General features: G+C 45.4%; 1 protein-coding gene across 3 annotated transcripts in view; it reads right to left on the bottom strand.

The window, feature by feature from the left end:
* SERTAD2 (SERTA domain containing 2) overlaps positions 1-13,778 on the bottom strand; it is a 79,321-nt gene that overhangs the window by 35,044 nt on the left and 30,499 nt on the right. The gene's annotated exons all lie outside the window — the stretch shown is intronic.

Here is a 13,778-nt window from a genome sequence, read left to right as displayed (position 1 = left end):
GAAACCACAGCTCTGTGTTTCTGTTGCTGCCACCTTCTCCCTCCTACCTAGAAGCCAGCCAGGAAAGCCACCTCCTGATTGCTGACCTGCCACTACCAAAATGGATTCCAATTAGCCAACTCACTCACAGCTATTAGGAAAGAGAGACATTTTTTGTTGTTGAGTAATTACTCCTCATGAAATGGCTTACATCCCTAGTTGATTAGGTCACAACACACTGTGAACAAATTGATGTAACAGAGATATCTTTAACCTGATAAATTAAGGCATACTTTCTCAATATAGAAAGCTTAATTGAAGCCATGCATGGGGTATTTACCAAAGGCATCTAGAAACAGAACTGTAACAAGCACAAACAAACAACAGTTGAAATCCAAAGACAGCAGCCCATACACAACCAACTTGCATATTTATTGGAGGGGGAAAAAAAAAAAGAGCTAGTTTGTCTGCTTACTGTGAGGATAGTAAATGACTCAAAGTGAACAGAGTAGTTTGACATCAGCAGTTAAATATGTAAAGGCAGAATTCAGGTGGCACATGTGAAAGAAAAGAGATTTTGTTTGTTTGCTTCCCTACATACTTTCCCCCAGCTATCAGGGGAAAGGCTTTTTTTTTTTCCCTAGTCAGGGATTTACTTGCTGAAGCAATTCAAGATACACAAAGTTTATAGAAAGCCTGAATAACACACAGTAAATGTGCCACAGCGAGGGTTCCCAAAATACAGCCCATGAAGTCCCCGCAGAAGAATCTTGAAGTCAGCCTGGGTTGTATTGCAAGTAAGTTTGATCACATTTACTCTCCCTTCACCAAGTCCTAATCTTTAATGTTCCTCCACAAATAAAACTTCATCTGCCTGGAGAACAGCAGCTCCTCCACCATTTCTATCAAGTCATCCATTGTAGTACACTGGTTTATTTAAAACAAACCCAACTGCCCAAGCCCATAAATACCAACTGCTTCCTGATTTTGGGACTTGCCCATCTATTAAAAAAGAAGCCGTTCACTTTACAGACCGTGGCCCTAATCTTTGAAACAGTTTTGCCTGTGCTTAGCAGGAGCATATGAGCACTTCGGTCCAATGTAAGCATTTGCTGAAGTGAGGCCAATGTTTCCTGTTGTAGTTAAAAGCACATTATACAGTTAGGATGGAAAAATATGTCTGCGACACAAAATCAACCCTTCTCTTCCCATTTCAGGATGAGGGGGTCGGGAAAGCACTCTCAATGTAAATATATGTGACAAGGGCCCTGGTAGAGTGAGTGCCATGAACAGCTTTATACTGTGTTGGCTTTCTAAGTCGGGAAACCAACTGGGTGTCATTTAATCTCCCAGATTAAAATCACTTAGCGAATATTGTATTGTTTCAGTGCTCTCACTGTCAGCGCAGCGCTGGGGGCCTCGCCGGCGCTCTGCTCCTCGCTAACTCACCACTAATGAAACCTCGCGCAGGAGCAGCTGCCGGAATCTGTGTCAAACTGCATCTGGCACCCATCTATCTTCCAGCCATCTAAATTCACCTCTGAAATCATACAAAAGCAGCCGCAGAGCTCCCTGCAGCCACTCCAACACACCAGGCTTTGTCTCATCAAGCCTGTTAAGCAATTTAAAGCAATTAATTTTTTTAATTTGCCTTGTGTTTTACAGCGGCAGCTTTCACAAAAGCAGCGAAGAAGTTAAAAAAATTGGGGGGAGGGAGGGAAAAAAGTGCCCCCTTTTCTTTTGTTGTTTTTTTGGGGGGGGGGGTTGTTGTTTTTTTTTTTTTTTTCTTTTTGAAAAGAAAGCCTGTCAAGCTCTCAGTAGACTATCATTAAACCAGTTTTGGCTGAAACTGTATGTTTAGGGGTTTTCCAATGGAGACACTCTGGTGCCTGCAATACTCAGACAGGGAGGGGAGGCTTCTATACAATTGTTGAATTGTTGTCATGGCTGTTAAATATGCTGTAGCACAAATACCCAACAGGGCTGAAGGTTTGTCGTGTATTGGCTCTGGAGAGGTATCAAAACTACTGTTATTAACTAGCAGATAACTGAGTTATACAAACACTGAATAAAAGATTCAGACAAAAGTTTTAAAAGGTTTATTAACTTCACTCCAAACCCTTCCCCCCTTTGCCCCCCTCACCTCCCAACTGGAGCTTTAAATACTCTGTAAATTAAAAATATTTTACATTTACTGTAGCGTTAATTTGACTGAGTCTCCTCTAACGTTTGGGGTAAAACTGTCTCTTCTCTCTTTGAATTTTCTGCAGAGGACAGGAGTTTTGTTCCACCATCTCGTTAGGCTCATGAGTGGCAGTTTGAGAGAGTGGCACAGTAAAGCCATGACTTGCTGACTAAAACAGGTCAATGAAAAACAGGCTAGTGACTGAAATTGAAACTTCTCATTTCTCTCAAGAAAAGGGTGCATTGTCAAGATAGAGTCTAGCATGTCTATTAAGCAACTTTCAGAGCAGCAGTGCTCAGCACAGCAGCACTGCAAGCTCCCCAGCACGAGAGGAGGGGACGTGGCCCCTGGCACAGGCACAGCCCCAGCGCCCGGCCAGGCCCCGCCGGGACAGACGCCGTCCTCTCCACGCCAAAGCCCAGCCAGCTGCCGGGAAGAAGCATTAAAGAACACAGCGTGCAGAGGGCAGGGGATGTGCTGGGCTCCCCTCCCAGGCTGAAGTTGTCCATCCAGCCAAACAGGTCATGATCCAGGTCTCAGTGACATCCAGACATACGGCATGGAGGACTCTGGGTGAGTGTGCCAGGCCTTCCATAAGGGCAGTGGTGGGTGAATTTGGGAGGCGTTTCCTAGACTGAATGCTGCAAACTGCAGGAGCAGGAGAAACAGGATCTAATTAAGAAACACCATCTAATTAAGGTGCATTTTCCCCACGCAGATTCATACACATCTCTCCAGGCTATAGGGTCCTCATTTCTTGCTTCAACCCAAACCAGACTGACTGTATTTTGCATTTCTATGACAATTTGTTCTCAGCATTTCTCAGGAAGAAGCACAACGTACTCCTATGAAAATGATCACATGCTCACAGATACCACTGTCTCTACTGCTAATTCCATTGTGTCCATCCCCTGTGCAGCTAACCTTTTGCAGCAGCTGAAACAATCTGAAAAAAAACGGAAGTGGGCTCCTTTCCTGTGAGCTTCCCAAAGTAACCACTTCGACAAGAAATTGCATTCCTGAGCAAAGGCTACCAGTCCCACTGCTGGCATTGCTGCTCCTCTACCCACTAGCTAAAAAGGAGATTTGGATATGCCCTGCATAGGGTGACTTTATAGGGATGTCCAAAATGAAATCACCAACGCTGAGAGGCTGACCGAGTATCCTGGGCAGCCCCCTCCAGCCCCCAGTTGAGCTCAACAGCAGGACTGACAACAGCCCCAGGATTGTGGCCACCAGGAAAAGCCACAGAGATCGACAATTCATTTTTTACAGGCCAATGGGCTGACCTCTGGGCAGCAGTGGAACAAGTCAGCATAAAGGTGACAAAGCTCTGTATAACATTATAAATCATCCAAACCAACCAGCAGAAAATCCACGCGCTGATCAAGTTAGCTTACACTGCCTCTTTTTCTTCCCCTGTGCAAACAGTGTCCTCTCCCCCATCACCTCCCAAGGCCCATCTGGAGGTATCACGAGGGGCGTTCTCACATCCTGCTCCCTGAAGAAGCCAGTCCTGCTCGCCAAGCACTCACCAACGTCACGCCAAGCGATGACGCAAGCCATGACTGTTGTCCAGGTGGTGGGGTGTGACCTATTTTTGGGCTACAGGGGTTTGGTTTGGGAGGAATGTGCAATGTCTAGTGATGGAGGTGGGAAGAGGAGCAAATTGTTGTGAGAAAGTCAGAAATTGATCTTATATCCTATGTACTGGCTCTGTGTTTTTAGAGGGAAGTAAGAGGGCAAAACAAAAGCAGTGCCACAGCCTCAGGATCTTAACATCAATCTGGAGTGGAAGTAAGAAGGAGAAAGCATCCCCACTGTAGGAAGCAGAAACTCTTGCTGCTTACAGAACTAGCATGTCTCCAAAATCTGGTTTCCTTAACAGTATATGGCACCAAAAGGGGAAATACTTTAAAGACACAAAGGCATTTTGCTCCTCCCTGCCTTCCAAGAAGCACATGCATTCAAAAACAACCTGTCCAGCACCACTACCAGCTGTCTCAGGTTTTATGCACGTATAAGCTGTCCTGTAACTGGCACAAATGTTCATTTACCAAGTGGAGTACTTCTTCAGTCATTCCACTCTGACATGATATATGCAACCTAATGAGCTCCGTAGCAACAGGGTAAATTTTCACAGCTAATTCTCCCTCTTGCAGGATTTTCTTTGGCATTGGGCTGAAGTATGGTTGGTTTGCTTGTCACTTGATGATTTTGCCATATTTTAGAGCAGCTCTGCTGACCCAAAAGGACAGCAGCACTGTCCTACACAAACAAGCAGTATTTCAAACTCTGCAGCATTGCCCTCAAGTTGCAGTCCAGTGGGCATCCCACTGAGGTTGTGAAGAAAAGGGAAGCAAATGCACTTGATTCGCACAATGCACAGCACTCCTTTAATTAAAGGAGACTCTCAGTTGGTCTGTACCTACTTTCCTGAAATCTTTGGGGCTTTCCAACCCTTCCAGCCCCTTCATCCATAGGGAGCTCTCTGCAGATACCTGTCCTAGCACTTTGTCTGTCATACACAAGCCCGACAGAGCTGTGGTTGGTTTGTATTATGTGGCATGTGCACACTGCCTATAAAGAAAACAAACAAAACCTCTCCAAAATAACCCGTTCCGTGTATTGATCATGAAAAACTCCTCAGTTCCAATTTCCAGGAACTCCTACAAGAGCAGGCAAGCCTTGGTGCCTACATCCTTTAAATATAATCTGAAGGGAATTAGTGTTTCAATAATAAAAGGAAGCTTTTTTTTAATGGGGAAAACCAGAAAACCGAATGGAGCTTCTTTATATCAGGTGCTGTGTTCATGTAATGAGTTCTTTTGTAGTGTAATAGTTTTCAAAACAGGGCAGCCAAGAATTGCTTTTTCCAGTTATCTATAAATCAGGGCTGGAGAGAAAAGAAAACAGTTCCAGAGTGTGGTATGCATCAGTCTGAGCAATCACTCCAGCTAGTCATGCAGGTAAACAGCCACACAGCATCAATTAGCAACACAAAAAAAAGGGGCCATCTACAAAACAGAATACAGGGAAAAAAAAAGCTTACAAGTTTGCCAACCAGCCACTTATCTGTTTAAAGAGAGGGAAAAGGGAGCTACCCCAAATCGTAGGGGTCATCAGAAGAAGGCAGAGATCAGAGCACGGAGCAGTATGGACAGAGCAAGGGAGGATGCCTCCTGAATGAAGAGGTAAAGAGAAGAGAGAAATTGGGCCAGGGGCTTGCAGGCAAATAAAAGTTACACACAGCTGCAAACTGGCACAGAAAGAGCTCCGAAACAAGGAGGTGGGGAGGGAAAGGCAGTGGGAAGAGGGGGATCTAGACCTAATTATGGCAGAAAACAATTTGGGTGCTCTTTTTTTTTTCTTGTTCCACATTCATCTGGATAAAAATAATAAGGACTGAAGTGTGAGTCCAAGAGGCCAAGGATGGCAAAATTTACCACACTAGAAGCAAAAGATGACCCAGTTTGGACAAGAAGTTTAAGCAGAAGAAAATCAAGAGAAGAGAAGGAAGCTTGAAAACTTGTGTAGAGAAGATAACAGCAGGATTTAGCAACCATAAGGAATAGGAAGGGGGATGGGTAAGGAGAGGGGAGTTAAAAACAGAGTTGCAGCTATGTTTCATGGCACTAATTCAGCAAAGAAACAGCCTCAAATGGATGTAAACAATGGGCTATTCATTAGGGGTTTCATTCCCTGCAACCCAGCAAACTATTGTCTGCAAGTTTTAAATACTCCCTTCACACACACACAAACTAAATTACAGAAAATGTGAAACATCAGATAATCTCAACAACGTGTCTCAAAATCACTGCCCTCAAGCATGCACTATGCTTGGCAGACTCTTCTTCCAACCATCTGCCAGCACGTGGAGGAAAATAAATAATTAATACACATCTGGGGTCAGACTGTGAGCTACAGCACCCAGCCTGAAACTCATGCCTGAGCAAAGGACAGGCAGTGACTAACAGCACATGTGGATTGAGCTCTGCGGAGCCTTTCCAAGCTGTCCCACCCTAAGCATCCTGTCCACCTTGCCACGGGACCCTCCCACACTGACAGAAGATGATGTGTGCTTCTATCCCACACTACCCATCTGACATGGCAGCTGAACAAGCAATTCAAAGTTTGGGGCTACATTTTCAGTTGCAGAAGGTTCAAATTTCTCCTGATGCCACTATTACAGTAAGGGGCAGCTTGGACAGGCAGAAAATATGTTTGACATCTGTATTTGCTCATCTGGTAGAGCTCTCCAGTAATACCCCTTCCTGAGCACCAGGGTACACAACAGGGCATGCAGGTGTGATCCAAATATCCTTGTCTTGTTCTCAAAGGTGATTTGGCTCTTTGGACTGCCCCAGAGCAAGCCTCCAATCCACAGCCCCTCAGAGGGAAGGGGTTTGTTTTTCCCAGGAAAGGGCTAGCGACCATGGAAGGCATTTGTAAGGGCAAGATGGAAAAAGAGGCAGAAAACTTGGGCTTTCTTTTTCCCCATCGATATGAAAGCATCTGCATAAAGGACCTTCCACAGTGCATCCTTCCTGTACTCATAGGCAAAGGCTCAAAGGACCTCTCGTCTGCAGAGCGGGAGAGCACAGGCTGTACGTCCTCACTCAGCATCTCTCATGCCTGATAGGATGTGACCTGTCTTTCAGGAATTTGGAGGACTGCAGAGAGAAGCTCCTGACAAGAGGCTGTCTCACAGCTTTTCTTCCTCTTGCCAGGGTCCAAAGGTACATTAGCACAGTGACTCTGCTCAGTGTTAGATCACATTGCTCCCATTAGGAATTACACACATGTAAGGAGACCTTGGGCTCCCTTCAGGTTCTCACCCAACTTCTTTAAATTCCTACTGCTAGCACTGAAGGTCTGTAGAGATGAGGGACAGAATCACAGAATCTGTTGAGTTGGAAGGGGTCCACAAGGATCATTGAGTCCAGCTCCTGGCCCTGCACAGAATCATCTCCCAGAGTCACACCATGAGAAGGGACAAGTCTTTTCTTACCCTTAGTTTTGGGCATATGGGCAACAACAAAGCACCTAATTTTGTTTTGTCTGTTATCCAGAAGTGCTGTGTGTTTCATTAAGCAGCAGTGGAAGCATGCAAACAACACACAGCCCACACAGGGAAAAACTGGCCTGGAAAAGTGGCAGGAGGGGAAGAACTCAGTTTTAATTCGTGTCTTTCATATTGCATGGACTCTTTTTGTTCATGTTACACTGTCCACAAGCAGCACACACAACAAATCACTGTCCACCAAACTGGGAAAAATAAAGACAGAAAAGCTGAAAATACACAGATTCATTTATGGTTCCCCTCTGATCTCAGCCTGCTTCACATTTAGGGTTCATGGAGCATCTCAGATAGACACAGACACACACTGACAACTACCACAGTTTAGGGACACCTTCACAATTGCCACATGGGCAGCAAGAAGCAAAGTGCTTGTGTACAACACTGAAATTCCCCTTCCTAGCTCTCTGAAAAGCCCCCAAGGCTGCCTCCAAAGGCAGCCTTTGGGGTTATAGGAGATGGGCCCCAGAGCTTCTGCAGCTCTGTATGTGTTTCAGTTTTAACCTACACTTTCAGTGTGAAGGGAAGACAATTTCTACTTCTTTTCACTGTAAGGATAGCCAACAAAATGTGAACTGAAGGTTGGGCAGAAAAACTGAGGAAGCACAGAGAGTGGGTGTTGTAAGTCACGTGTGGTCTCCAGCATATGGATAACAGTCACACTTAAATAAGGAAATCAAATGTCAGTCCACTACTACCCTGTCCAAAATTAATCTCTCTACTGATTCCCAAGAAGATCCAGCTTCAAAAGCTGAGCTCCTGCTCGCAGGAAGAGGCAGATAGTAGAAAACCCACACAGGGAAATACCTGGAGTTTGTTCTGCTCCTCTTTTACCCAAAGTCCTTTTTATTAAGTGCTTTTCACTGAGCTGTACTAGAAAAGGAAGCAGGAGAGGAAGGGGGCAGTGGGAGGAGGGAAGGGGGAAATACAGCATTTCCCATCAGCTCTACCAAAGGAAAGGCATGGTGGGGAAACAGAAGGGATGGCTGCAGATCATTCCCAGCCAGACAAGTGCAAAAGAGGAACAAAAAGGAGTAACACATGGAGATCAGCAAAAGAAAAACCAGCACACAGGGGGAAGACCAAGAGAATACACAGGAAAGGAAAAGACAGTGAGGAGGCTCTTCTGGTGGGACGAACTACTGAGGAAACAGCCAAACACACACCACCACTCTAAGAATCAAACAGAAGCAGCTGAAGGTTCAAAGAAAGCATCCTAACACAGAGGAGAAGAGGTTCTGTCTGAGAAAGAACCATGGTCTTGAAAACCCCAACAAGAAAAGAAATGCTAGATAGAAGGTGGTAACAAGAAGGTAAAAAAAAAAAAGAATACAGGGGTTTAGATTTTTTTACACACTGAAATCTTTCACTCAAGTTCATGTCTAACTTGGAAAGCATCAAACCTCAATTTCAGCAGAAAAGATTCAAGTTTGAATTAGTCAGCCCATAAAGGATATTTAGTCACCACCTCTAATCAGCCTCCTATCACAACCAAGGACATGCCAAATATCTGAAGCAGACTAAGTTTAAAAACTAAAACAGTACCAGAAATAGTAACAATTCCTGGCTGAGTCACATTTTAAGCTACACACATTACCCATTCAAAGGATTTAATGTGAGCATTGTTATTGTTGAAACTTGTTGCTTTGCCTTATTTTGGTAGCTCAGATGAGTAGGAACAACATTTCCTGTACTATGGACGAGATGCTTTTTGATCCTTACGGGGTTTTTCCTTCCTCTTGTTCCCAGCCTTCAAACACCTCTATTGGTGGGAACTTTCCTTGTAGACAGTGTCCTTCCCAAGGACAGACTTAGAGAAAAGATGACTTTCCTTAGAGTTTTAACACAGACATGGGGGCTGATGAAAATGGTCGCTTGGGTGTATGCATGGTGTGGGCCAATGAAGCTGCAACCAAATGTCTTCACTCTTTCTCCTGTAACTTGATACCTGGCTTTAGCGATCCCTCCAGCTCTTGAATTAGGAATGGAAAACATGAGAGCTCTGTTTCACAGCAAAGGTTTAGAGACAGGGGAAGGAAAAAAAAAAAAAAAGGACGTATTAGGGCTACTTGCAAACAGTATTTGCTTTACACTGGACTTAAACACCTGACACCACCACATGTAGGCTCTGTGTACCCCCAAGTAGCTATGGGCACCCGTGCTACAAAGCACTGCCCAGCTCTGTCAGAGCTGGTGGTTTGAAGCCTGACCCTGAATTGGGCCTAAAGCTTGATTTCTAAAGCAATTCCCTTTACTTCGTGCCTCTCTGCTCCAACTGCTCTGGGTGCAAATAATGGCATTTGAAAGCAAACAGCTACTGCTAGTGCTGAGGGAGCAAGATATTAAAAACTCCAATAGCTGTTTTTGTGCATAACTGCAGTTTGTCGTGAGAGTATAACAGGATGCTGGGCTGAAAGCTTTATGAAAATGGTGTCCCTAATCGTCACACTCATTTCCAAGTCCTTTGAAAAATATTTTTAAAGCATCTGTCTAGTTACATGTCTTGTTACGTGCTCTCAGCCACAAATTGGCAAATTTCAAATCCCGAAACAGAGCACAAGAAACCTTCCCCAAACACGAGCTCTCTCAGCACTTTGTGGTATCCCTGGCCTTCCCAGACTGCTCTCGTGCACCAGGGAAGGGTATAGTGTGCTCGCAGGCTCACCAGGAAAAACCTTTTCCCTGAGCATTGTGGCTCAGCCATTTCAGTGACACAATTACAGCACTTGCCAAGGAGCTTGCATCATGTAACATGCTGCGAGGCTTTTCACGGCAACACGGCTCGCAAGCTTCCCTTCGGGGGCCCATCCCAGAACGCCCTGCTGCAAAATGCTGCAGCTCCCAGCCCCCGCCAGCTTATCCCACCTCCACAGGAACAGTAGCAGGGATCCTGCACCTCTTTTGCTCCTTCAGCCCTGCGGAGCTGAGTTTAACGCTCCCTTCCAGTGTTTACAGGGAAGGATGACTGTCACCTTTCAGAATACCACCAGTCATCTTTGCAAGAAGGTTGTGATGTAAATCAGGTGGGAAAGTGATAAAGAACCAGCAAAACCACTTTTGCTGTGTTCTCAGGACTATGAATTTATGGTACCACTGCTTGTTTGACAGAGGTCAAATTTGAGCTAATGCAGGATTAAATTCTGCCTGTGGAACCACATGATGCTAATGGCAGGTAGTGCTGAAGATCCAGGTGGAAACAAAGCTTAACTTTGCCTTCTTCCACTATAACATAAGAGCAGTCATATTTACAGACTGGTGACAATATTTCTAAAACAACAGGCTACAGCCATGCCATGTATCAATAAAGCTGGAGCTTTGCTGGGATGATGAGGAACGAGCAGTGTGCACTGCAAACTAAAGAGTACAAACACACAGCAAATTAAGCAGTTTGTTCCTGAGCTGAGGTTTGTAGAGATCTGATGAGCTGCAGGATATTGGCTCTCCATCTTGCTTCCAGCTGCTTCTACAGATGTCCAGGCTCCTCACTGCCAAGAAGAGCTTGGAGGCTAGTGAAAGCAGCTGGAAGAGAAGGAGGTGGAGGAGGAGTCAGGCTTCCACCCTCTGGGGAGGGCACAAAGAGGAGGAGGAGGAGGGAAGCAGGCACTGCCCACATGCTCTACCACTCTGGCTGAAGGTGCTGACCACTGGGAAAAGGCGTAATGTCCAAGGAGAGGGGAATGAGGAACTTTGGAGTGTTTTTTCTTTTTTTCCCTTTTTCCCCTTTGTTTTTTTTTTTAAGGAAGCTAGGGAAGAAAATTAGGTCACTGAGTAGCATCTCTGCAAGAATGTGGGAGCAAGGAGGGCAGAGATTCAAGAAAGAACCAACAAGGAGAGGGAGGGAGTCAGAGAATCAGAGAGAAATAAAAGTGATGAAATATTAGTGGTGTATGCAAGAGCAAGAGAATCACTGAGCAGATGGGAGGAGGGAAGAAGAAATGATTAATAAGGAGTGTGAGGCCCTTCCCCCTCCCTCAAGCAGGACTAATCATGTGGAAGACAGCTAAAATCTTACTTCCTAATATTGCTTTGCTGCAGTAGCTGCTACATGATGGAGGAGAGCAAGCCCATCCCCAAGACAAAAACCTCCCCTAAAAGATGGGAACAAACCCCTCACAACACAACCACGATATTTTGGCTGTTGGTGCTAAAGAGACATCTGTCAGGATGGATCTGTCACATCCTGAGAGCTGACACCTGGTGCTCCTGCAGGACCACCAAGTCCTGCAGTGAGTCTAAAGCCACATTCCTGCTTTCACCCTGGTCACCTCCCCTGCCTCCAGCCTTAGAGAGGAAAATGACTGGCCTTTCCATGCAAGCCAAATGTGAATGTTCAACCTCCCTACACCAGCAGCCAAAAAATCTCATTGCCTGACATCAGAGCACACCTCTGACCAAGCATTTGTGGGGCCGCACCTGGATACGAACACGCTGCCTCCTCAGCACAAAAGCACAGGGTGAGCTTTGCCATTACAGCATCGATCAGAGGTGCAGGTCAGCTCTGCAGCTGCCCTGCTCTCCTCGACTCACTGGGCCAGAGCCAGCTCTCCTGCAATGGGAAGCACAGGCTCCCTTCCCACCATGTGTTTCTCAGGCTTGGCCATCACAAAGCAGGAGAGAAGAAGGGCCATTGCCACAGAAACAGTTCCAGATAAATACATTTGCTAAAAAGAGGCTCCCGTGGATTTCTGGTGACAGCCTGTCACCGGGACTGCTCTGCACAAAGCTCCCACAAGACTCAAGTACACAGTCCTCTTCCTGAAATATATGCTAAACAGCTTATTGCTTCCCACGTTTTACAGGTGCTAACATGTTCATCCATCCCCTCACTTTTTTCTTCCATGGACTGAGCAACCCCAATACCTTCACTTTCTCTGTAAAGGTCATGTCTGCTAAATCATCCATTCATGCTATTTTCCTCCTTTTCTTTTTCTTTTTTTTTTTTTTTTTTGACCCACTTATGAGTTGTTTTGCTGTTTTTAAAGGCTGTGAGCAGAAAACTGGTTCAAGACTCCAGCTGAGACCTCACCAAGCTGAGCTGAGTGGAAGGATCGCTGTACTCTTTTGGTTATAAACCTCAGCTTGCCTTTTTCACAACTGTACGAGGCTGGTGACTCACAGTCAGCCTGGAATCCACCATCAACTCCATCCCCCCTCTGCAGAGCTGCTGCTCAGCCAGCCATCTCCCATTCCGGGTCTGGGCAGCCCATTATTCCCACCTAAGTTAACAACTTTGTGCTTGTCCTTTTCTGAATAACCTCTTATTTTCTCCACTTGGTCAACATTTTAAATCCTAACCCTGTTCTCAAGAAAACTCAGAGCTCCTCCCACGTCAGTATCATTTGCAAGTGTAATCAGCACCCACAGCAGAAAAATCCCCACTGCGTGTTAGTTCTGGGGACGACGCCCAAGAATTGACCACTGGGGATGCAAACCGATCCTAGAGCATTTGTGACATTGCACCCCACAACACCCAGGCCCTGGAATTTCCCTGGGAGTAACCTGAGAGTCACAATAAAGTGTGGAAGACAAAGTTGTTAGGGATATCATGCAAATATGCTGGGCTTATGATGGACCACTGTGCTCTGCCACAGGACATAATAAAAACAATTCAGATCAAGTGCCATGCTGCTATTTAACCCAGTGTAAGGGAGATGACTGCAGCTAATTAAAAACAGAAAAAGTGCAAAAGCCTCAGCAAGACAAAAGTGAAAAGGAGCATTTGCCTGATCATGGTGGTGGAGCATTCAGCAGAACTGTGATGTCTCCTGCAAGAAACAGGCATGCTCCCCTAAAAAACTTTCACCAGCAAGCATCACTCCTTCTACAGTATTCATCAAAGCTATTTCAATCCACACAACACCTCTTTTCCACCAGACATTGCTTCTCTCCAGGGCTTTGACACTACACTATGATGGCAAATATCTTTAGACTGATACAAAGTGAGCAAAAATTCAACTGTGGCTACAGGCTAGGAGGCAGACATAGGCAAAAGGGGTGGCTGTGTTTGCCTCAGACAACTGACCTGGAAGAAAGGACCCGAAGGCATTTCACACCCAGGTTCTGGTCACCATATATAGCTCATGGGCAATATGGCAGAAGGGCACTTTGATCCCAAGCAATGTTTCAGGGCAGCAAATTGCAGCTGTACTATGGGACACTGCTTATTAATCCTGTAGCAAAACATACTGGGGCATAAATTCCATCAATTGCCCACTGTTTAAAGAAATTAGTTTTCTTTAGAAGAGGACCATGCTGTTATAAACACACCTGACTCAAGTCCATCTGATCCCTCCCCCATTTATGCAGGTGGAAAGACTTTTGTCTTTACCCTGGGAAATACAATGGTCAAAATTTGACATGTCCTTTTACTCCCAGTGCTGATGCAGAAGACAAAAAAGAACAAAACCTAGTCTGCGTTTGCTGTTTCAGATTTGAATCAGTAGCACATGGGACAAGCCCAAATGCCAGGAAGGTAAGGAAATGCTGGATCCTAGGGACCTCCAGCAGAAAAGTATCTGGTCATAATGCCAGTGG

The sequence above is a fragment of the Corvus cornix genome, chromosome 3 (assembly GCF_000738735.6).
Source record: "Corvus cornix cornix isolate S_Up_H32 chromosome 3, ASM73873v5, whole genome shotgun sequence".
NCBI classification, from domain to species: Eukaryota; Metazoa; Chordata; class Aves; order Passeriformes; family Corvidae; genus Corvus; species Corvus cornix.
Note: the sequence above shows the minus strand (reverse complement) of the source record. Positions and strands in the feature narration are given on the sequence as shown.